The sequence below is a fragment of the Rhinopithecus bieti genome, unplaced genomic scaffold, assembly GCF_001698545.2.
Source record: "Rhinopithecus bieti isolate Rb0 unplaced genomic scaffold, ASM169854v2 scaffold_68778, whole genome shotgun sequence".
Lineage (NCBI taxonomy): Eukaryota > Metazoa > Chordata > Mammalia > Primates > Cercopithecidae > Rhinopithecus > Rhinopithecus bieti.
In genome coordinates, this window is record NW_016827519.1 from 1,279,462 (window position 1) to 1,305,470 (window position 26,009).

The 26,009-nt window shown below is 38.7% G+C and overlaps 1 protein-coding gene across 1 annotated transcript in view; it reads left to right on the top strand.

The window, feature by feature from the left end:
- The window catches only part of ANO3 (anoctamin 3), a 350,115-nt gene that overhangs the window by 252,200 nt on the left and 71,906 nt on the right, over positions 1 to 26,009 (top strand). The window lies entirely within an intron of this gene.

Sequence of the window (26,009 nt, forward strand, 5' to 3'; positions counted from 1 at the left end):
AAAAAAAAAAAAAAAACAAATTTCAGAAGTTTGGGAACATTATTCTGGCTAAAAGACTTAGGCTACAGAAACACAGGAAAAATGTAGAATTTGTCATACGACCTACTGCCTTGGGAGTTTTCAGTAATAAACTCCAATACTTAAATAATTAGTGATGGTGTCAAGCTTTGAAAGAAAGAATGTTTCTCTGAAAGAAATGTTCTAGATTGAAATTTTCAAGCATAGGGTTTCCAGCCTTCTGTATCATACTTTAATGTCTATAGGAGCAGCCCCTACAGATTAAAATAGAAAGTACATAAGTGGAAATCAGCATCCTTTTAATAAAGAGGCTTATATAGCCACAAAATGAAAATAATTTTCAGAAACTTGACCACATTTTCATTTCATAGGATGTTTTCTGTAGTAACTGATGTAACCTTTTAGATTTCCAGTGAAAGTTAGACATGTACACATATCATGCTAAATAATTATATGTACTGTACAATAGTTTGCCAACTTTTTAATTAAGAAAACATTTGAAAAAGATGTATAGAAGCTTCTAATCTATTTTATTAGAGGATTTTTTTCCAAAACTATTCTAATACTTAAAGCAAAAACCTTTCAGCACAAATGCATAATGTAAATCTAAGATTCAATTTATATTCATGCTGCCGCTTCCACTTTAAACATTTTGAAACCTTTACTAAGATCTGACTTAAGGAAATTCTATTTCACAGTCACGTATGTTTTAAATAAGGCTTTAATTTAACTCTTCTGCTGGTTCCATAATCTAGCAAATTTGGCAGCAATTTTTAAAGCTAACTTATTTCAGAGTGTAAATACTCATTTGGAAGGTAATTACTTAATAGAACAACTACATGTCTTTACAAGGATTGCCATAGCTACTTGCCAGGCTGTTCTGTCAAAAGTTGAGACCACTGTGATTCTCTTTGGTAAATAAGGAAGAGAGAGAGTGGAGAGTGAAAGAGAGAAAGAGAGAGACCTAAGTACCCATCACACACTTACCTTCAGGCTTAGGAGGTATTTACAGTCAGGAACTGAAATATCACAGTTGTCCTGTCTGAAAGCAATCTGTCGTGCATTAGAGAAAACAGATGGGTTAAGTGTGACAATGTCGCACTGAGCAGGAGGGTGCCAGGGAAACAAAATTAGGTGGGGCTGGCTGTATCTTGCTTGTGTAACAGAGCGCCCAGGAACCTGACTGACCTGCTTCTCAGCTGTAAGCATTAAGATATCACCTCATTCAGGCCTTTAACAACAACAACAAAAGCCCAACCCTCCAGTTTTCATAGGTTGATCGTTTTAGCTTTGGGACAAGGTATTACTCTCTCATCAGCGGTAGCAAAACACGGGGCATAACTCCCCCCACCCCCCGAGTGAAAAAAAAGAACAAAGATTTTGGCAAAGTCATCTGGTATAGCAAGAATTTCTGACATGTGCTGGGTCCCCGCTCCTTGCAGGTGAGGAAACCAAACAAGTCATGCCCTGCACTTGTTGCTCTGTGCCAGCCCTACATTCTCTTAAATCATAAACAATGTTTCTGTACTGTAGTTTCTGTACTGTACCCTATTTGTGTACTTAAAGCCTAAGTAGAGAAAATGTAGTGGGGTCAGTAGTGAAGCATCTATTCTGAGGTCCACTGAAATTGTTTAAGAAAGTCCTTCCTAACACAGAGTGAATTAGTATGTATTGGGATCCCTGAGAACGCTGTGAGGTGATATGTGAAAAATAATCATAATGACTGAGATTCGGTTTCTTGCTGACTTTCAGTAGTTTAGAGAGGAACTGGGGCCTGAGAATGGCCATGTGATCCTCATTTATCCTAGGAGGCTTCTAGATTAAGTAGTTTCCACCCTGTGTGCTCTCTGCTTTTACTCTCACTTTAGAAGCTGGAGAATTTCAGAAGTGGCCAGGTAATGCTTGATTAAATACTAGAGTTGAATAACAACTTGGCATACTTCCTACACTTCCTTTCAGAGCTTATGAAAGGGAGAAGAGTGAAACTGGGATCTTCTGCACATCAGCATTTGGGGATGGCGCCAAGGCCCGTTCAGCTCAGTATGCCTGAGGTTCATACTTGGTTTCTGTTGCACAAAGAGATAGGTTTTCAACCGCTGAGCGAGAAATGAAACTTTAGCTAAAATGCAGGAGCTAGTAAGCTTCAAATGAATGCAAAGAATTTGCCCAGTTAATTGGCCCGAGGAAAGAACAAGGTAATTCTATAGTTTTAAATTTTCTGAAGCCCAAAGGCCCCTTCAGAGTTTGATTAGAAATTAAACCAACCCCTAAAAAAATACTGTCTCAAAAGATGTTTAAGCTGTCTCTACTGTGGTACGAAGAAAAGCAGGTTAAATTTAATCAAACAGCTAGTTACCGAATGGTGGCTTAATAGAATTCAGCGGCTTATTTTCAGATTAGCCACTTTGTAGGGAAAAATCCAACTAAATATATTTTATGTTTGTAGTTAGAGAACTGAACATGATTGGGCAGGACTGGGTGCACCTTTTCCCTAGGCATTTTCTGCAATATGTGTGGGAATATCATTATCCCCTTCTGCCTCAACCATAGCAATTAGGGCTTATACCAGGCATGAACATTGCAATGCACTTTTGCTATAGCTCTCCGTTTTCACTGCCATAAAAGTCAGGCTAATTTCTCATTTTGTTTTTTCCTGGAGACTCTTTCTGTGTGCCCAGAATCCTATTCATTGCCCTCCTTACAATCATAATCAGTTGATTAGACCTCACCCTAGAGATAAACCTTATCTACCCTCACTGTCTTGAGCACATCTGGAAATAAAGTTATAAAATGTAAACTGTGCATAAATGTAATGCCTCAATTGTTACTTAGCTCACTTAGTTCTTATCAGAAACCTTTGTTTACTCACTGGAGTTGGAGTTAAAAAGTAATTTCTAGCCCAACAAACAAGTTTCACTGAGATACAGTCCTAGGTTCTAGATAAGACAGATCCCACTTTAGACCTCCTTTCTCCAGAGGAACTCCACAGTAAGGGATAATTACCCGCAATTTCATCAGCAAACCCAGCTGAGATGACACACTATGCAGCGCTTGTATAATTTTTTTTGGTACTTACCCACTATGGTGCCTTTCATCTGGCACTCACCAATTGCTTTACACTCATTAATTAAGTTTCACAATACATACTGGGAGGAAGAAAAACCTCTTCCTAGTCTGAAATGACAGAACCACTCACAAGTGGAGTTTCCAGAACATGAAGACACATGAACATCACTAATGGATCTCAATACAGAAGCAGACATAGCTTGGGACCACACTTCAAATGAATTGAAAACATTGTTTTGAATCCAAAAGAGTATCTTTTGGTACAAACCCTATAGCATCAAATCTTGATGCTGATGTCACATGTAGGAAATTTGCATTGATCGGATTCACTGATAGCATGTTGAGTCTGATACAGGCTACAAGTAGAATTCATGTTTGCTTCCCCATAGGGACATAGGCACTTTAAGCCAAAAAGAACTATTTGAATAATAGTAAAATAAATCACATTATGAATCTATTATTTGGGAGTATTTTAATGGTATCTTTACAAATAAAATAGAATTTAATGGCTGGGTAAAGTATTTGGGGTAACATTTAATTTATTTCAATATTCTATTAGAAATAGAGGGATTGTTCTCATACATGCTAATGGTTGTTTGTTATTCAAGTTTATCTTTCTCTGGTACATAATATGGTGCTATAATATGATCTTCTTCACTTAACTATAACTTTTTGGAAAGGTCAAATGTTCCATTTTGGGGTTAAGGAAATTCTAGGACAATGCCCTTGGTTAAGCAGAGGTTATGACATTACATATACATATATGTAAGTATACATACTTGCATGCATACATACATAAATGGTGAGCTAAAGAAAGTTGTAAACCTGGTCAATCAACTAAAAATAACTTTAAAGGATAGATCCCTATATGATTCTGATTCGGCCATAGTTGAAAGAATTGAATGATATGACTATAGCAAAACCTGTTGCATTTCTATTTATATATTTATGTGAACGTGTTTTCTTAGTAAATATTCTGAAATGTATTATAAAATATATAATTGAAAATATCGTATTATAATAATATAAAATACCAATTGAAAAACAAACACAAACCCTACTGATATCCTTAAGAATATGTTTATAACAAAGTCTTAGATTTTGCAATTAATATTCATTAAAATTTAAAATATATTATATTGTTTTATTACTTCTGATGATTACTCAATTCTAATTGTTTTTTAAGGTAAGAGCCTAATGGTCACAAGAAATTTTAAAAATTTAAAAAATTTCTACCTCATTTTAAAAATTATTTTAGAGGACTATGACAAGATAATCAACACTTTCAAACATAAATATACATTAGAAATATTTTGAAGTAGAAATTGAATGGAAATAGATTTATAAGATAAAATGAACAATTAAATTTTGCCAACAATGAGCACTTTTTAAAGGCGTATATTTTTGAAAGAGGACAACAATTAGGGTATAAAGATACTAGTATAAATTTGTTTTAAAATGTCCATTTTTATAAAGCACTGGAAATCACAACCTTTACAACTATTTAAATATATAATGGAAAGAAATTTTGTACAAGGAGATAAATAATTTCACATTATTTTAGCGATTGCACAATCATTTTCAAAACCACTGACATAGTGCAGCTATTAAATTCAGAGTAGTAAATCAGACATTTTCAGTAATTTCTATGTGATATCTAGTAATACTTGAAGCTGTTCATAGATTTAAAGTATTTGCTTGGATATTTTCTGTATTATTTAGGGTCTCACATAGTGTCCACTGTATCTTTTATCTTCCCTTCCGGTTCTATTCAAACAAAACAAAATGGTAGAGGATAGCGTTGTTACAAGATGATGGAAACATTTAAAAAATAAACAATACTTTCTTCAGAATGATACTTTTGCTGACGTGATCATCCTCCGCACATGTTAGCAGAATGACTTTGTCGCTGAGGTGGCCCCATGAAATCTTTATTCAGTGTTAGCACTCTGGGGCTCCGTCTCTGGCTAGATTCTCCAGATTTATAATCACCAAGGAAGCAGTTTGCTGAGTAGAACAAGCTCAGGCTACCAAGTCACAGTTTCTTTGTTTTGAATCCTGGTTTTGCCACTTAATGGTTTCATAACCTTGGATAATTGCCATCACATTTCCAAGAATATTTTCTCGTTTGTACAATAAAGAAAGTGATACTACTTCTTAGTTGTGTGTGGGGAGTCAAGTTAAAATAAAGTAATTGTGTGTTATTGGACACTTAGTAGTCAAACTTGATTAGACTTAATTAATTATAAATATAATAATTTTCTTTGAAGATGATAAAATTGAAGCTTCAGTATCAGCATGAATGAATGTTGAGAGGAATCCAATAAGTGTATAAACACATATTAAATTATTTTGAATTTGCATCTCTCAGCACATAATAGTTGCTCAATGAATATTAATTTCATGAAAAATGAATGAGTAAATTCTTTATTTTTAACTGAATTTTCCCTGCCAGAGAGACTTTCTCTGATCACACTTTGTAAAACTGAAACCCTTTTTTCCTGACCTATTCTCACTCCTCCCTGCTGTATTTTATTCATAGCATTTATTGTCATCTAACATACTGTGTATATTTTTTATGTATGTATTTCTCATCTAGTCCCATACTAGAAAAGTCAGCTCCTGACAGCTTGCATTTTTGTCTGTTTTCTGCATTGTTTTATCAATAGGGTTAGTTAGACTAATGTCTGGCACAGAGCAAATGCTGGATAAACTTATAAGTGAAAGAATAAATAAGTGAATTGATAAATGATTGAGTAAATATTAATATATTTGTCAACAATAATAACAAAAAGTGAATATACTATTCATGAGACAGCTGTAAGTTTACTTTTGCCTATTTCTGGAATATTCTTCTCATCGTTGGCTCATTCAGATCTGAAACTTTACTTTTTTTTCACTGAAGGACATTCCTTGGCCACATTTATATGACTGTGCATATAGATCCGTGAGCAGTTTCCTTTGGTAGGTGGTTGATACAAGCTATTTCACAAGAAGAGTTGGCCTTAACTAGAGATGCAGAAATCTTCTAACATGTAAGAATGTAGAGGATATGGACACAAGGATAGATAAGTGGGTAGATATGGTTTTGGTGGTAGACATTTAGACAGAAACATTGACAACTGAGAGTAATTGGAGTACAGGTATCAGATTTTTTTTAAAAAAGAGAGAGAAAGTGGCTGGGCATGGTGGCTTACACCTGTAATCACAGCACTTTGGGAGGCTGAGGCAGGCGGATCACCTGAGGTTAGGAGTTCAAGACCAGTCAGGCCAACATGGTGAAATGCTGTCTGTACTAAAAGTAGAAAAAAATTAGCCAGGCGTGGTGGCGGGTACCTGTAATCCCAGCTACCTGAGAGGCTGAGACAGGAGAATGGCTTGAACCCGGAAGGCAGAGGTTGCAGTGAAACTGAGATTGCGCCATTACACTCCAGCCTGGGCAACAAGAGGGAAACTCTGCCTCAAAAATAATAATAATATAATAATAGTAATAATAAGAGAGAGAGAGAGTATGACAGCATGGCAGCCTCAAAGATCTACTCAAAGTTAGTAATCATTAATATAAAATAAAACAATTCACTCAGAATAGCTGTGCTTTTCTCCAGCTATGTTAATGTGCATGAGTACAAATAGATAGTAGATGGAGTGATGGGTTTAACTAGGGTCGTATTTAAACCGTGGGCTTACAACAAACTGAAACAAGAGCTAGAGAGTTGAGGGCATTTGCACACAAGTGAGTATAATGATTGCCCATTAGGATACATAAAGACAAAAGTGAAGGCACAAAGGGAGGAAAGGATAGTAAAACTATGATAGGATCAATGAATTAATAATCTGGCTCAAGAGAAGGTTGGAATTGCAGTTTATAGGGAGTGAAATGGAACTATGGATGTGATTATTGAATATCATGGAAGGCCTGCTATTATTGATCAAAAATATGTTGTGGGAGTACATGAGTGAAATCGAGTAGGAGAAAACAATTTTGAAGATAGAGATCAAAGAACTGAGAAAACAGAGTACTAGAAAGATTATCTGTGTATATTGTAATTTCCATGAATAATTTTGGGAGTATGTTGATAAGAGTTATATTAAGACATGAGTTTAAAATCTTCATAGACGTTGAGTAAATGTCTCCAGGAAACAGAAGATGACTACCACAAGGAGTGGCAGTAGGAAGCGTGAATTGATAATATGAGATTCAAATCTGTAAATTGTTAAGGAGGAGGGAGGAAAAATGGTCCTAAAGCAGCAATGAGGAGCAAGAAATTCACTATCTCATTATCAGTATGTATTGACATAGGAGACAAAGAGCCATCACTTGAGTGTGCTACATGGAAAGCAGGGTTTTAGGGGAGTCCCAGGTTTCAATCAGAGTAAGAAAGTGAAGGGATACAAAAGGCTTTGCCTTGACTTTGAGTAAAAAAGGGAATACTGAATTTGTTTCAAAAGTTGGGAAGGAGTGGGCAATCATCACAAAGGCAATCCCTGTGCCCGGTGGCATGAGGATCAGTTCCTGGGGAGTGAGGGATGATCTGGAAATTGTGGGCTTCTTGAAGTAACTGATAGGAACAGGGTTAAAAAGTACAATTATATTAGTCCCGATGGACCAATTGTACATGTTCACAGGCAGAAAGGTGTGTGTAGAATATGGGGAAAGAGGTCTATTGCTAAAATGGAGAATTCTAGGCTCCCTGTAGATTCTTGCTATTAGAAGAATTCTGAAATACAGCCTTTTCTTTCCAGCATTCAAGTGACTCTTCAACCTACAAATGGCAGCCTAGCAGGGAAATGAGACAGCTCTCTCTAGCAATATGTGATATTCTGTTTTGTGGAGATACCGTAACTGATTCAATCCTGTGAGATGAAGTGTACTCTTATAGCAGCTTTATTCTTTTAAAACCCTAATTTTATTATATAGTCTAATCTGTTTAAGCAACTCTTGCCCAATTTATTAACTATCAACTATTTTTATATGGACTTAACTTATTAAGTGATGTTACAACCAGGCATAAATATAATGAAGTGGCAAAATTGGCAGTTTGATAATATTATAACTTATCCTACCACTGCTACGAAAAGATCCACATGATTTATTAATGCTTTCTAAAAAAGCACTTAAGGCAAGTAATTAGAAAATACCGGCATATCTACTTTATTTCTGTCTAGTTAGAAAAAGTTATTATAGCTAAATAATAACCTCAGCAGCAGAGTGTTCTCACCAAGGAGCCATGACTTGAAGCAGATAGAGTGAGGAGAGACTGAGTTGCCTGGGCAGGTGTGTACACTCTGAGGAAGAATCTTGATTTGTTCCTTGGCTCAAAAGTAGGGACAGAAGGAAAAGGAAATTTATTCATGACCTGAAGAAGATTTTGAAATCAAATTCATAGGCAGCAAATAACAACGACAAAAGACTTACTCATCCAGTGAAAGGACTATACATACCTTAAACAATTTGCAGGGAACATTGAAAACATATGGTTAACTAACCTGACAGGTCATACAAGTTCTTTAGCTACAGAAAAGGAACTCAATTTTTGTCCAGAATTAGGAGAAAGCCACAAATTAGATATGCTAGGATTGTCTAATTATCTGCCTCACTTTTTGTTTAGAGAGCGAAAGAAAGTATTAAGTCGCTTGAATATTTTTTTTTCCTGAAAAAGATCCAATTAAAGTTGTTATGAATCCCCTCTTTTAAATATAAGTACTTTAGTAACACCGTCTGAGGAGTCAGAGAAACCTGGGGCAGAGTCAAGTTCACTTTTGAACAGTATTACTACCGGTAAAAGAGCAATAGAACAGTTTCTTATACATGAAGCTGGTATGAGGATGTAATGAGTAAACATGTGTAGAACGTGTAACAACATGACTGGCACATAAGTTTTTCATGCATTATAGCCATTCATAAGATGAGATATACAATTTTGGAAGCCCATTTTAAGAAAAGATTACAAAATACCAATATAAAATGAGGTGCAAAAGTAAGGAGAATGGAAAACCACAAATTTATAAACTTTTAAAACTCCAAAATAACATACATAAAAGCAAAATCCAGAAAATCAAAATATTTTAATCAACTGACTGCTAAACACATCTCTGTAATGCTTTTTGGGCTATATTTGTCTGCAAATTTAGAGATTTTAAATTATCTCTTTATATGATGTTTAAAAAATATTTCATAAAGAATATAAAAGTAATTCAGTCTTTCCTCTTTCTCTAGCATGGTTAATTCTTTTTTTATTATTGATAGTTTCAAAGTTTCTTTCAGCTTCATAATTCATTGGCAATATTATGTACATTTTTAAGATTGTTGTGAATTTGGCAAAATCTCTAGTGTCTTTCATAGATTAGTTGAAATGTTTACAATTTCCCATAGTTTCTGGCTCCAGGTATTCAGATCTTATTTCTCTTCCATTACCTGTGTTGGGTACCACAGGACATATGCAAATCAACATACCACTCCTGAATAGAGAGCCAAAAGAAGGCTCTGATAACTGTTATTTCAGCTGGGCCTTCTTTTGAGAAGGCTCCAAGTCTTTAACTCTTTGGATAAAAACAGTGCTTTCCTCTATATTCAGACATATTTAACTTCATATTTAACTACACTATGTCTACAAATTCAGATATAGTGGTCTCATAAAAGAAATATTTTCAAACAATTAAGCTATGAACATGGATCATAATTTTATGAGTTTTGCTGTAAAGCAAAAGTCCTCTAACAGATCAATGCAAAGATTTATATCTTAGTAGAAACATTTATTTTAAAAAAATTGGTTAGTAAATATTATTAGACTCAGAAAGGAAAGCATGTCAAGTCACAGGCCTTTGAGTGATTGATGGGCCACTGGAGGGATGAGCAGCTTACCTCCCAGAATTTCCTTGTCTCATTTAGCTGTAACAGAAACTTGTTTAAACCTTTTATCTGTGATGCTAATTTCTTCCTAGAAAGAACTTACAGATTATATAGCCAAGAAAGTTATATTCCAAATTATGTTTAAATAAACCATGGAAGAAATTCAGCATTCCAGCCAAGTAACTTCCTCACATAACTTAACCTCTAAGAGTCTCGGTTTGTTTATATAATGAGTGAGATGAATAATGTTCAGTCAACCTGAGTTGTTGTGAAGATGATGTGACTTAATGTAAAAATATCTAGCACAAACTCAAGGACATTGTAAGTGCTCGATAAATGCCAGTTTTCTTTGGAAATATGGTGCAATTCCTTGTCTTTTGTTCTGCTCAGTATAACGATGAACATACATTGTGCTCTCAAAAAATAAGTTTGGGATTAAATTATTTACTCTACAGGCAGCTTTGCAGTCTTAAATACAAAAGGAGAAGGCCGGACACAGTGGTTCACGCCTGTAATCCCAGCACTTTGGGAGGCCAAGGCAGGTGGATCACCTGAGGTCAGGAGTTTGAGACCACCCTGGTCAACATGGTGAAACCCCATTTCTACTAAAAATACAAAAATTAGCTGGGCATGGTGGCTCTTGCCTGTAATCCCAGCTACGCGGGAGGCTGAGGCAGGAGAATGGCTTGAAGCCGGGAGGCGGAGGTTGAAGTGAGCCAAGATCGCACCATTGCACTCCACCCTGGGCAACACAGCGAGACTCCGTCTCAAAAAAAAAGAAGAAAAGAAACAATATGCCATTTCCTAGGTCATGAACAAAAGATGGAAAGTATCTTGTGGAAACTGCTGACTGGTTGTGACTGAATTTTATAAAACGAAGCAATTGAAATACAAATAATTGACAATACATCCGTTTTCCTAGCAGAAAATTATCTTCATGCAGGGGAAACCAAGACAAAGTTCTTGTAAAAACTAGAGTGTTAAGAAAATTGGTTATTACAATTTATTATGGCCTTCCAGTGGATTAAGCATAGACTACTACAAATTGTCTCTCACTTAATTTGTACAACATTCTTATGAATACAGTTTTATTATTCTCATTTTAAGTAGTAACAGCAGAATTTTATCATCATTTAGTAATTTGTCCAAGGTCAGACAATTAGAAATATATGCACCATTCAAACCCAGAACATCCCTACTCTAATCCCTGGTCTTTGTTCAGTACCACACTGCTGTTCCTGTATGTTCTGAGGAGCATTATTACTTAATCAAAAAGATAATTTTCATTTAATTTATTTTAAAGGTGAAGTCAGTAATTTATTTTATACTGGTTGGTGTTTACCTACGGTGCCAAGTACAGTCTAACTGAGGTACTATATCCAGTTCCAGAGAAATACTTACAGGTTGAAAAGGCAAACACTGAATAATGTTTAGGGCTCTAGTACTGGCCAGTTTGAATAGATGAAGACCTTAGTTCTGGAGCAGTTTTCTGGAGTCGCAAGTTGTTCCAGGGACTAACTACACAGGTATCTGGTCCTGGTGAAGGTTTTATGGGAAGGATAGGCTAGCCAGTAAGGAGATGGAAGTCTTTGAGGAGTTTTAATTGCAGGTTCAGTTTTTGGTTTTTCCTTTATAAATTAACAATTAGTATGGCCATACTTCTGAGTATCAGCAAGGTGTCAGTCCTGAATATACAGCTCAGGAAAAATACCTTGGATAGAAATGCCAAAATTTTAATAGTAGCTGTTTATTCATGGTGGGATTGTTAGTGACTTTTATTTTCTTCTTTATACTTTTAATTATTTCAACATACATTAATTAAAGGTCAACTATATGGCATGCACTCCTCTATCCCTAGATTTCAGAAGTATATAAGACAAGGTGCTGATTCCCATTATTTTTGTTGATATTACATTTTTAATTAGAAAATATTCAACTGAATTAAAGAAAATATGTCAAATCACTGAATGGTTAGATGAGGAAAAGGCTTGAGAAAATTAATATTGTGCTTTAAAAGATTATACTGCATTTATGAAAATAAATGGCAAAAGCTGACTAGTTTATCAAGTGTGGACACCTACAATATTTTAGCAATTCAATTGAGAGTATCCATTTCAATTTGAATAAATGGTACTGAAATGTCTATTTAATATACAAATGCCAATAGAATATTGAGTGACCAGAAGAGTTACCTTTGGAGGGACTCTGCTTCCAAGTTAAGAATCTGCTCTGGTCAAGATTGAGTGAGAGTTCTCATTGTAATTTAATAGACATGATGATGCTTATATGTAGTTTCTTATTCATGAAATTTGCAAGGTGGGGGAAAGATGTCAAGTCTGATTTCAGAAACTGGTAAAGACTTTCAATACTTAGGCTTCAAATGCTGGCTTTACTATCTTCTTTCTTATTTAATGTTTTTAGAGAAAGGAAGGAAAGGGAAATTTGAAGTAAAATTAGAGAGAGATTCCATGTCCTTGAACAGAGGAAATTTAACAAGACAAGCAGGTTTTAAGCAACCAGTTCCAGATACTGCGCTGTGTCAAATACAGTTCAGTCCAGATGTTCAAAATCTGCCTCTTCACACATTTACAGGCTCTTCGTAACCATTAGTCTACTTTGTGCTCATGTAGAGAACTCCATGCATTACATTTCTATAAGGTGTTCACCAAAAAGACTGAGTGATTTTCCCCAGGCATGGAGGTGTAAAATGTCCCATATTCATGGCTCTTTTGCCAAATGCAGAACCTGTTTAGCAAGGTTTCTATTTCTACCTCATGTGTAGTGGTGTTGCAATAGTGCGTTGGGAAAGCACATTATACTTGAGGATGATGCTGAAAATAAACCTAGGGAATCGAGGAGTCTTTAGTAGTACTTGGGTGCTGTCCAAACTGGCTATCTGAGTTGTTGCCCTGATAAACTATTGTTTCAGCTGGGCCTTCTTTTGAGAAGGCTTCAAGTCTTTAACTGTTCTGATGAAAACAATGCTTGGAGTTCGTTTTTCTTCATACTCAGACATATTTAACTTCATTTGTGTTGGAACTGACCTTTCTAATCAACCACATTGGAAGTATAGTACCATGGTTTTCAAAAATTGTTGAGCAACCATTATTTTTTCAACTAGAATTGATCTTGATTGTTCAAGATATAAAGCAGATAAAGAAGGGGCTTCCCTGCTGAGAGTCTGTCTTTTTTTTGAGACGTAGTCTCACTCTATCACCAGACTAGAGTGCAATGGCGCGATCTCATCTCTGCAACCTCTGCCTCCCAGGTTCAAGTGATTCTCCTGCCTCAGCCTCCTGAGTAGCTGGGATTGTAGGTGCGCACCACCACACCGGGCTAGTTTTTGTGTTTTTAGTGGAGACAGGGTTTCACCATGTTGGCCAGGCTGGTCTCAAACTCCTGACCTCTGGTGATCCACCTGCCTCAGCCTCCCAAGGTGCTGGGACTACAGGCCTTCCCATATTGCCAATGAGATTCCTTGAAGCATAATTTGAAAACCTGGAGTAATGGAAAGGTGACAAGACCAGGAGTTACATTATGACTGGATTCTATTCAATAATTCAGTTCAATTTGATGAACATTTATTGAGCATTTTCAATGTGCCAAGCACTAAGAAAGCTAAGGAAAAAAAAGACACTAAAAATACTTAACCTCAAGTGTAGTAAAAATCATGTGTAAGAACAAGTGTAATAAGTTATAATAAAGTGCTGTAGATGCTTTGGAAGGTTTCTAAACAAACTCAGTGATATGTTTCAACCCCCATGGGCCTTGTTGTCTTTAAATTTAAAGTAAATAACTTGGAACAAACCACATGCAGCATCTGACCTCCCTTACATTTGTGACTCTATGATTCTGACACTCTGTGCTATGAACTGTAAACCGAGGAAATGGAGCTATAAGAACTAAGTGCAGCCTGTTCATCTTTGATCTTTTTTAAGTTGAGAAGAGGGTGTCGTCAGAGAGGCAGGTGTGAAAAGTGAATATAATATATAGTTGCTAAGGAACAGAATTATGCTTTATTATCTTCAGCTTTTCTGGAATATCCCTTTCACTTCCATGAGTCATGTCAAACCTGGCTTTCCCCGATAACAAAAATGTCCTTCTCCTATGGAGGCCTCTGATCCTCTGACTCCATCCCCAGACCAGTTTCACAAGACCAAAGAAAGGAGTTGATAAACTTTCCAGAGTGGTTAAAAAGAACATAGGCAGCACATATTTCTTTGTACAGTGTCTACTATGAACAAAGTGAAAATGCTCCCTAATCCACTTCCCACAATCAGTGCTAATGCTTATATATATATATATATGTGTGTGTGTGCATTATTTGTATATCTAGATTTGTCAGTCTACCTACCTATATATGCATCTATATTTATAAGCCTTCCTTACATCTATATCTGATTTGATATTTTATTCTTTATAAATTTAATGACTTTCATTTTATACACTTTTATTTTTAAGTATCTTTATTTTAACATTTAACAAGTTTAATACACTCCCTCCCCTCCTCACCATCCCTCTGTTGCCATCTTTATTTTCAGCCATTATTCCTTTGCTCTTATATATCAGATTTCTGTGCTTTGAACCCCATGCTATTTCATTTCTGCTGTTTTTTCTACATCTCTATCTACCTATCTGCAGGATACTTCTTTATTGATGACACTCACAGCTTGTTCTCAGATTTTCATTCCTACCTATCAGAACCTATTTCATGTCTATTCAGGGAAGCATTGTATGACAGAGTATGAATATTAGAATTAGAATGACTTAGGTTCCTATCATCCATGTGACTTCAGCAAGTCACTTAACCTCTTAGTACTCCAAATTTCTCATATGTTAAACTGAAGGTTAATAACAATAGCCATTTTATGAAACATTTCATATATACCTTGTACATGTACTTCCCGTTCAGATTTTTATTGACTATTAAGAGAATGGGTGTTACAGACATTAGAAGTAATGTATCTAAAGTGATTATTAAAATACTTTATAAATAGTTGGAAGTCAAAACAAAATGACAGTATTATTTCTGCTGGCTTGACCTTATAATTTTTGTATTGAGGTTCTATCACCTCAGTAACCATGACTTTGACTGCTCTTCTACCTCTTCCATCAGCACAACTGCGTATTCTCTAGGCTACTGTGATCAACCTTGGCTGCACATTTGAAGTCCTTGGGAGCTTTAAAAAGTACTGATGCTGGGATATTTTTCCTGGAGATTTTGACTTAATTGATCTAAAGTGTAGCTTGAGCATTGACATTTTTTGAAGCTCTAAAATGTTCAACTATATAAATCCTCCTGATTCACTTCGTCAGTTCTTCCAACCACTCAATTCTCACCCCTGATTTGATCTGGGGCTGTCATTAATGCTGCTGTATTCTTTTAATCTGCTGCTTGCTTCAGAGACCACCGGATCCAGCCAGGATTCCAGAGTTAACTATGCATGCCAAACTTTTCACCAGCAATTACAATAAAATGGATTATAAGATACTTTATTCAAAGTCATAGATTCATAGAGTTTTTCACAGATTTCTATTTCCTCTTGAAATTCCCATGTCCATTACTCAATCTTGATCGAGATGCCAGCTCAACCCCTTTTCTCATCCTCTTTTCCTCTGCTATCAAGGTTGAGATTTAAATTCATGTAATCCTTCTGAGAGAACAGTCGCTGAATTGAGACCCTAACAATTTTTTGCCCTCCATCTCACATTTCCATAAGTTGGAACCCAATATTTACCCCGGAATAGACAAGATGTGAGCCAGTGAATCAAATCTGGCTGATGACTTAGGGCAGTGTAGAGCTTTATTTCATCATGTATTGTTGAAATTTGGGTGTGTCTAGATGAACTAAATACTTTTTTTGTTTAGGGTCGGCCCCAACGTTTTCTTCTATGTTTATACTAAGCCACATGCATTTACATACCTGAGAGAACGTTGAGATCACCTAAGTTGGGTGCTTCTGCTTCATCTGTTTGCTTAGATCTTGGCATAAATAGAAGCCCTTTCTCCTTTCCAAGGCTGGTTAATACAACTGTTCTAGAAAAATGTACAGACATTTTTATTGTTCAGCCTACCCTTCAAATCCAAGCTGGTTGCCTGTGTTCATAATTTAGGTTTGCAACCACCCTGGAACTGACTGTGGAATGACATATGGTCATCCCATCTCCCTGCTTTCTTTTCAGCCCCTCACTGCAAGATCTGGTCCCACTAACGCTAAGCATGAGAGTTAAAAAGGTTGGGGCTAGGAGCGGTGGCACTTTGGGAGGCCAAGGTGGGCGGATTGCCTGAGCTCAGGAGTTCAAGACGAGACTGGACAGCTTGGTGAAGCCCCATCTCAACTATAAAAAAAAAAAATCATCCTGGCATGGTGAAATGCATTTCTAGTCTCAGCTACTTAGGAGGCTGAGGCAAGAGAATCACTTGAACCCAGGAGGCAGAGGTTGCAATGAGCCGAGATCATGCCACTGCATTCTAGCCTGGGGGACAAAGTGAAAATCTGTCTCAAAAAAAAAAAAAAAAAAAAAAAAAGGAGTTAAAAAGATTCGGAAAGCAAAGAGGCAAAGAGGGTTTTCATAAGAATCAAGTCATATAATATTTTTAATCACTTATTATTTAAAAAATTATTTTCTGTAATTTTTAGGTATAATTTGCATAAGAGTGAAATCCACAGATTCTAACAACACTGTGGTCACTTCTGAAAAATAAATGAACTTGTATAACCACCATCACCCCTGTTAAAACATAGATTTCAACGCCTCGCATAGTTCCTTGAGCCTCTTGCCAATCATCTCTACCCCCAGAAGCAACCACTGTTTTAACTTTCAACGTTAGCTATTTGTATTACTAATTGTATTTTTATTAATAATTTTAGTAGGGATTATTAAATGCCAATTTATTTTATTAGTGTTTTGCATGCTCAATTATTCTATATACCCTTTTTCTAAGCAACAATTTTAAAAAGTGAGAATGTGGATTACCTGAAAGTTGAAATAAATAAGCCATGAATAAAATACATATATCACCAGCTGATATATGTATTTGAAGGATATACATATATCAGGATTTTAACAAAGGATTTTAACAAAGGTTACCTCTTAATATTAAAATTGAAAGTGGACACCCTACTTTCTGAGAATAATTCAATATATTTTCTGTAATGCTATTACCTTCAAGCTAAAATCACACCAAATTCAAGATTACCTTTATTTTTTATATTTTGTGAGACATGTTTTTTGCTCAAGTATATGCTGGAAATATAAATTAAGAAGAAAGCATGTGACAGACACATTTAAACTTTAAGCCTTGACAGAGACCAATGATAATTAGGATTTGACAGAGCATTCTAAATATCATGGACTATATTAAAAACCTTAAGTCCCAGCCTAGGAATCACTGTATGTTGTACTTGCTTACTTAATATTATACTTTTTTTTCAGTTTTCCTTTTCTTTGTATCTCTTTTCCTGTTTACTTCTTCTATATTCCACTTTCCTCATAAGTTCTAAATGTCTCATTTGGTAACAGTGATTCTGGTCTGCTATTTGAAAGCAGATCCAGTGCTTGGAGATTCTAATTTTTCTTGCTGACAATAATTTTTGGCTGTCTTGCTTCTTTTAGTCATTTGTACTCTTTTAAAACTGCAGAAAATCAGTACAGAGTAATTACTTATGGTAGTCCTAGGGAAAAAACAAAAATCTGAACACCAACCAACCAACAAAAAACAGCCTGAGGAATGTACCAGCCAGGCACTGTAGGTGGAGAGTAACTAGCAAGAGTTGTGGTCCTGGCTCTGCCATTTATTGTCAGTGTCACAGCCAATGAGCATCTTTGTTTCCAAAATCCACATGATGATAACACTTAGCATATCTCTTTGAAAATGTTGTGACAGTGACAATGAATTTAAAACATATGTGAGAGAGGGCTTTGTAAATGTCATGAAAGGTAAGAAAATGCAACTATGAACTTTGTATGTTTTTTTCTAACTAATACTGATGCTGATTTTTAGTTATAAAGAAAGGAGAAAAAAACCTTAGTACCACAAATTTCTTTTTTTTTTTAGTTTCTACAAATAATTTATTGGAATATAATTTACACCCATTTAAAGTGTCCAATTCAATGGTTTTTTAGCGTATTCACAGAGCTGCACAACCCTCACTACAATCAGTGTTAGACCATTTTCATTACCCCAGAAGAAAGCAGGACCCTGTTAACAGTCACTCCCTATTTTCCCCCAAAAGTCCCTGCCCCTGGCAACCACAGATCTATTTCCTGACTGTGGGTTTGTCTTCCTTGGGTATTTCATGTACACAGATCATTCAATTTGTGAGCAGATCATATGTAAGCAGACCACACAATACATGATCCTTCCTGTCTGGCTTCTCTCACTTAGCGCTGTGTTTTCAAGGTCCTTCTACGTTGTAGGAAACATCCCTGCATCCTTCCATGCGTGGGTCCATACTTAACATTTCTTCCTATTGCTGCGTAGTATTCCATTGTAGGGATACTCAATCTGTATTTCTCTATTCACCAGTTGGTTCAACATTTGGTTTCTACTGATCTGATTTAGCCCCCATCCAACCTTCACCACACACAGAACCAAAGGATTGTGTAAGAGAAGCTAAGAGGATCTACAGAGAGCTCGTGACATTTCTGACCTTCTCTGAGGTTAGAAAACAACAGGGATAACATCTCTGCCCTTTATCCTCTAAGAGAATAGATAATGCTTTGAGGGTTAAAGGGTACAACATTTAGAACCTGTCCCTGATGAAACAAAGAAACAAACCCAGATGTCCACCTAGTAGCAAAAGAAAGAGACTACTAAGTAGGAGTTGCCATAAAGTAGAATAAAGGGAAAAAGAGAAACTCATATTTGTCAAATATATTATTGGCAGTATCAGGCCTTTTATGGTGATTAATCCTTTTAATTCTCATTAATACTCAACAACTTATATGATGCGATATTTACTGCTTCCATTTTATAGATTAAAAAATTGAGGCCTAGAGAGTGTTAGTTGCTTTTCACACACAGGCAGCTATAAAGCAGTCGGACTCATCCAGTTGTTACCGGCAGGTCTTTGTTCTTAGAGCTCCCAAGATGGTGGTGGGCCACTCCCAAGATGGGGTGGGCTGCCCCCAAGATAGCGGCAAGCCTTTTGTTCTCTGACCTGGGGTTCTTGGCCTCATGGATTCCAAGGAATGGAACCTTGGGCCATGGCTTAGTGTTATAGCTCTATTAGAAGCCGTGGGTCATGGAAGAGAACCGTGGAACCCAGCGACTAGTGTTCAGCTTGATTAGGATGAACCTGGGAACTTAGCCGTGCAGGAACAATGGCGAGCCTTTAGCCTGATCGGGAGTGGCAATGGGCACCTCACTGGATCAGGAACACAGCAGACACCCTGTCGGATCCAGAGGGTTGGAAGTCAGCGGCAGGTCTGTGATGGTAGTAAATGGTAGTAGTGGATGACGAGTGAAAGTTCAGCTTGAGCCATAACAAACACGGACTAGAAGAGTGTGCAGTTCCAAGATTTAGTAGAGTGAAAACAGAGCTCCCATACAATGGGAGGGGACCCAAAGGGGGTTGCCCACTCCCATCTCCAATGCCTGGGGTTTATATCCCAATCATTGTCCCTCCCCTGTGCTCTCAGGTGATACATGATTTGACTATTTCTTTACCTCCTGCTTTTAGCCTAATTTGTATTTTAGTGAGCCCTCTTTATTACCTGATTGGTTGGGTGTGAGCTGAGTTACACGCCTCATGTTGAAGGTGCGGTCACCTTCCCCAGCTAGGCTTAGGAATTCTTAGTCCGTCTAGGAAATCCAGCTAGTCCTGCCTCTCAGTCCTCACTCAACAGGAAAACCCAAGTGATGCTGGGGAGGTTGGCTGATGACTGCTCTTACCTGCTTCCTGCTGAATTGGGGCATAGTAGGGGTCGTGCAATTGAGACCCCTAGGGTGCCTTCAGTGTCATTAACATCAGAGCATGGGCTAGCAGGCCGGTCCAGGGGTCTGCGGTAGATCTTAGTCATGGACTGCATCTGGGGCTCCGTTTGAAGAACCATTTGTAGTTTTACAGCTTCGATCCTGGAAGAGACATATTTTACAACGAGGTTAAAGATACAGGGATTGAAATATATGGCCTGAAGTGCGGGGGCATGTGGTTGTGGGTGGTGAAAGTGGGGTTTCCTTTAGAAAAACCCCTCTATGATGGGGCATCAATATTTCTGGGAAGCCGCATTCTCCATAGAAGCTCTTGGTAAGGGGAGCTACTGGCAGTACAGCGGCATGGAGGAGGTGCAGTGAGAGTGAAAGGGGTTAAGAGAACAGTAAAAAGAAAAATATGACAAGGGAGGGCCATGTGGATCTACGATTCTAGTTACTTTCTTCACAGTTGTCACTTGAAGAGCAGGCGTAGATCCTCTAGAGGTTCACAGGAATAGCTAGTGTTGTCTCTTGGATTTTTAGGCTCCTTTGGCAGTATCCAGGGTTTGACTCGAGTGTCATGTATCCAAGACTCCACTCCAGCCACTTTAACCATGGTTGAGGTACATAAAATGACTGGGTAGGGTCCTTCCCAGGATATGTCTAGGGATGGGGAGTTAGAGGGAAGGGACTTGACTAATACCATGTCTCCAGGGTGGAATAATTCCTTTCCCTTCTCTGGGGCACAGGTTCCCTATAATGTTTTAAGAACTTGTTGATATTTGGCTAAGGAGGTGATGTCTGCAACTAAGTTGGCCTTCTCTCCATCAAGTGCAAGGTCATTGGTTAAGAAGGGTCGTCCATACAGCATTTCGTATGGGCTAAGTCCTGCTTTTGGGGGAGTTTCAGATTCTTAGTAAGGCTGTAGGCAACAAAGCAGGCCATGTGAGGTGGGTTTCTTGGGTTAGCTTTTTTAGACGTTGTTTGAGCGTTTCGTTCATTTTCTCAGCTTTTCCTGAGGATTGTGGCCTCCAGGCTCAGTGTAAGTGATATTGTATGCCTAACGCCTGGGATACTCCCTGGGTTACTGCAGCCTTGAAAGCGGGGCCACTGTCACTCTGTAAGCCTCAGGGATGTACGAATCTGGGAATTATTTCATGAATTAGTGCTTTTATTACCTCTTGGGACTTTTCTGTCCTACAAGGAAAGGCCTCTGCCCAACCAGTGAAAGTATCTACCCAGACTAGTAGATACTGAGATCCCTGAGATTTGGGCATGTGGGTAAAATCTAGTTGCCAGTCTTCTCCTGGGTAATGGCTTGTTCTTTTTTCTCCTGAAGGAGCTTTGCGATAAGGCAGGGGATTATTTCTTTGGCACACTTCACAGGCCCTGAATGTCTGCTTGATAGTTTTGAAAAGGCCTGGTCCAGTAAATAATGTTTTGGCTATCTGATGGGTGCTGTCAATGCCTAAGTGAAAGATTTGGTGAAGGTTTTTGAGTAATTTCTATTGGTTAACTGCAGGCAAAAGTATTTTTCCTTCTTCAGTGGCTAGCCATCCTGAGGGGAGGAAACTATGTCCTCGTGAGTTTCCCCATTCTATTTCTTCTGCTGAGTACTGGGGCTTGGTTTCCTGAAGGGGATTACCCCATACTAGGGGTCCTTCTATAAGCATTTCTAATGGAGGGTCCCACCTTACAGCTCTTTTGTCTTCAGTATCTGCTTGGCGGTTCCCTTCTATTTCCCTTTCCTTTCCTTTCTGATGACCCCAGCAATGTTAAGACTGCCACCTCTTTAGGTTTCTGAACAGCCAATAATAATCTCCTAATGGCTTCCTGATGTTTGCTAGGTGTTCCCTCGGAAGTTAGGAATTCCCTTTCTCTCCATATTGCTGCGTGGACATAGAGGACTAGGTAAGCATACTTAGAGTCTGAGTATATATTTACCCTTTTTCCTTCTCCTATGTTCAGGTATATAATGGCCCCTGCTTTTGCTAGAATGTCTCTCGCTGAAAAAAGAGGGGGGCTTTCAGGCATAATTAGAAAGATGTGTGAAAAAAGTTCCCCAGTCACAATTTAGTGACTGGGAGAAGTATCTAGTGACTGCCTGTCCTAGGAACCCTCGGGTAGTGACAGATCTGGAGGACAGTTGTCCAGGACAGGTCATTAAAACTGAGAAGGCTGCGCCAGTGTCCAGGAGACAGTTAACCTCCTGGCCCTCAATGGTCAAGCATACCCGGGGCTCTGTGAGGGTGACAACATGGGCTGGCGCTTGCCCTGGGCACTCTCAGTCCTGCTGCTGGATCATCTGGTTAGTGGCTTCTGACTCAGAGGACCTTCGTCCCCTGGGGCAGTGGGCCTTCCCGTGATTTCCCTTCACATAAGTGGTATGGACGAGGGGGCGGCTTATTTCTATTTGGACAATCTTTTTTAAAGTGTCCTTGTAGACTGCAAGCCCTATTAGGCATTTGATTTGCCCAGCCTTTCCCTATTCCAAAGCCCCCAAAGTCCGCTTGTCTGAGGGCCATGACTAAAGCGGTGGCGTTCTTTTTATCCCGTTTATCCCGTCGCCCGCTCCTCCTGATCTCTATTATAAAAAACCGAAGTTGCCAAGTTCAATAGGGTTTCTAAGTTTTGCTTCAGCCTAAGGTGGACTTTTGAAGTTTTTTTCTAATGTCTGCAGCTGACTGAATGATAAACTTATCCTTTAAGAGTACCTGGCTGTCACTAGAGTCAGGTGACAGAGAGGTATGCTTCCTCAATGCCTCCCTTTAGTCTCTCCAGAAAGGCAGTAGGATTTTCTTCCTTTCCCTGTGTCATAATGGACATCATTGAATAATTCATAGGTNCAATAGAGCCATCAGGGTTATCTGAGAATTTACCTAGGTTTATTTTAATTTGCTTCAAGTCTGAGAGGGGAAAAAGGGACATGCACTCTGACTGGACCGAATTCTCCTCCTCCCACCGCTTGGAGGGGGCATAATCGGGGAATATTGGCACTCTTGGGATCATTGTTTACCCCTTTGTTTATCTCTTTTTGGACCGTTTGGGTTGAAGGGGGGTCCTTATTAGATGGGGAAGGAGCTGGGGGAACACTGGGACAGGGAGGTAGACTCTGAGGGCTTCCTGTAGGGATTAAATTACACTTTTTACATAATTGTGAGTTGTCTCTTAATGAAAAGAAAGTTTGCACATGTGGCACTTCACTCCATTTGCCCTTCTTTCTACAAAAGAGGTCTAGCTGTAAGATGGTGTTATAATGTATACTTCCCTCACGGGGCCAGGTTTCTCCCCCTTGAAGAGTATATTGTGGCCAGGCAGTACTGCAGAAGAATATAAGTCACTTCTTTCTTAGTGTCTTGAGGGTCAAATTGGTCCCAATTCTCCAGAATACATCTTAGGGGCATTTTTGCTTTGGGGGGAATGTTTCGCTTCTGAAAAAAGAACATAGGGATGGCAGCACCCCTAGTTATTTTCCAATGAGCATTAGTCCTAGAGCGTCCGCTATGGTCCTAATGCTTATTCCTTTCCGGAATGTGTAACCACCCATGGACCTCTGCTTATTGAATTAGTTATGCTCACCGATGTAGCAGTCCTGCACCCCTTTACCCGCCTCTCTTGACCACAAAGAAAGGGGTCCAGGCTGCTGGATTCCAATGGTCCTTTGCCAGCGTGCCCAACATTGCCTTTGGCTCAGGTGTGAGTCCTAGACCTGGGCTGGGTTCGTATTTCATCACAACCCAGCAGCTCCATCAAGATTCATTCGCATAAACAACAGTTCTTATGCAAATTCATTTCAGAGAGGGTGTAGGTAACCTTTTGACTCAGTATTGAGATAGAGGTTTTTTTTTTTATTATTCTGTAAGTACTTTAAGGCTTGACTGAGTGCAAACAACTCACACGTTTGAGCAGACCAATTGTTAGGCAATTATCCTAACTCTGCTTCCACAAGAGTCTCCCTGTCAATCCTGAATACCCATTGTGTTTTTTTTTTTTTTTTTTCCTCAATCACCCAGGAGGAACCATCTATAGTCCTTTTCTGAAGGGAGTTCCTCCTAGGTCTGGTTGGACCTTTGTATGGTAATTAATATTTAAATCCCCTGTTAGGAAATTTGCTGGATTACAGGAATTTTCAGTGGTTAATGTTAAATCACCGTTTTCTAACAGAATAGCCCCATACTTTAAGATTTTTGAGTTAGTAAGCTACCTTTTTGCTTTTTTTGACTTAAGATAGCTCTGAACTGGTGAGGTGTGCTCACAATGAGGTTTCCTCTAAAGATTATTTTTCTACTTTCTTCTGTTAGCAAAGCAGTTGCCGCTACCAATTGAATGCATTTGGGCCATTCACTGGTTGCTGAGTTAAGGATTTTTGATAGGAAAGCTGTGGGTTGTCAGTGGTCTCAGTGTTTTGGGCTACGCCCTTGTTTACACTGACAACAAGGTACTATTGGCATGTTATAGGGTCACAGAGAAGGCCTTCAATTATCAATTATAGGTTTTAAATTTACCCTGGCTTTTAAAGGAATAGGGTACACTGTTTTTCTTTTACCATTTCTATCTTTCTCTTGCTCTCTCTTTCTCCTTTGACTTTCTGTCTCTCTCTCTCTGACTCACCTTTTGTCTCTTTCTCTTCCTCTCTCTCTCTCTGCCTCTCTCTCCTTTCTGCCTCTAGAAAGATTTTGGAAACACAGTAGAAGGACGTTCGCTTGTTGCCCCATTTGCCACTATAGGAATATAAATTATATAGGAATAACTTACTCAATTCGTTTTCATCCTGATCTATTACGTTGTTGTAGACCCAGTTCCAGTTGTTAAAGTACTGGGTTATCAGTTCTAAGGCCCTGGCAAGGGTGGTGGGGAACGGTCCCCACATAACTGCCCATGTCGAGAGCTGTATGCCTAAATTGGGAGAGTCACCAGGGACAAGACTCCCTGGGTTCATAGCCTAGTTGCTTAAGGACACAGTGTAGAGCTTCCTTAGGTCCCTTTGGAGATACAGCCTGCTCTAATACTTAGGAGTAGAAGTGAAAGTCTGAAGCATTAGTACCTAGGAGGCAGGGATCAGAGGAAGTAGATTCAGAAGTAAGAAGAATTTTGGGTCTACACTTTCAAGAAAGTCATGGTTAGGACCCAGGAGGTATGGGTCAGGAGGAGATGAAAGGGTGCACTCATGCGCGACTGTTGAGTAGAGACTTCTGGCTGTGCCATGATCTCAACTGGCCAACGCTAGGAGTTCGGGATGACAGCTTTCTGCCTCTAGTCGACCCTCAGCTTCCCCAGGAAAATTGTGAAAGCAGAAACCGGTTCCAGGCAGAACAACACTCCCAAACCAGAAGGGTTGGGGGTTGTTAGAAAGCTTTTTCCCAGGAAGCCTCACACCTGAGTCTTTAGTCCAGTGGCCACACTAATCGTTTTTAACTGGCTGACAGGTGCCCGGTTATTTTCCTCCAATTCTAAGGAAAGATAGGACAGAATAGCAAGAGAAAGGGGTTCGATATTACTCACCACTTTGGAGAAGCCCCTTACGGGCCACCAAATGTTACCAGCGGGTCTTTGTTCTTAGAGTTCCCAAGATGGTGGTGGACCACTCCCAAGATGGGGTGGGCTGCTCCCAAGATGGTGACAAGCCTTTTGTTCTCTGACCTGGGGTTCTTGGCCTCATGGATTCCAAGGAATGGAATCTTGGGCCATGCGGTGAGTGTCATAGGTTTATTAGAAGCTGTGGGTCATGGAAGAGAACTGTGGAACCCAGTGACTAGTGTTCAGCTCAGTTAGGACGAACCTGGGCACTTAGCCATGCAGGAACAATGGCGAGCCTTTAGCCTGATCAGGAGCAATGGATGCCTCGCTGGATCAGGAGGGATGGAAGTCAGTGACGGGTCTGCGACAATGGCAAACAGCAATGGTGGACAGTGAACAAAACTCAGCTTGAGCCGTAACAAACATGGACCAGAAGAGTGTGCAATTGCAAGAGTTAATAGAGTGAAAACAAAGCTCCCATACAATGGGAGGGGACCCAAAGAGGGTTGCCCCAGTACCACACATTTCTAAAACGTGTATGTGAGTTCTTAGTTAGTTGTGTCCCCAAAGTCTTGAATGGTGTAAGATAGAGCCCATCTAGAAAAAAAATTAAACAGCAATCGTTCTCTTCGCTGTTTA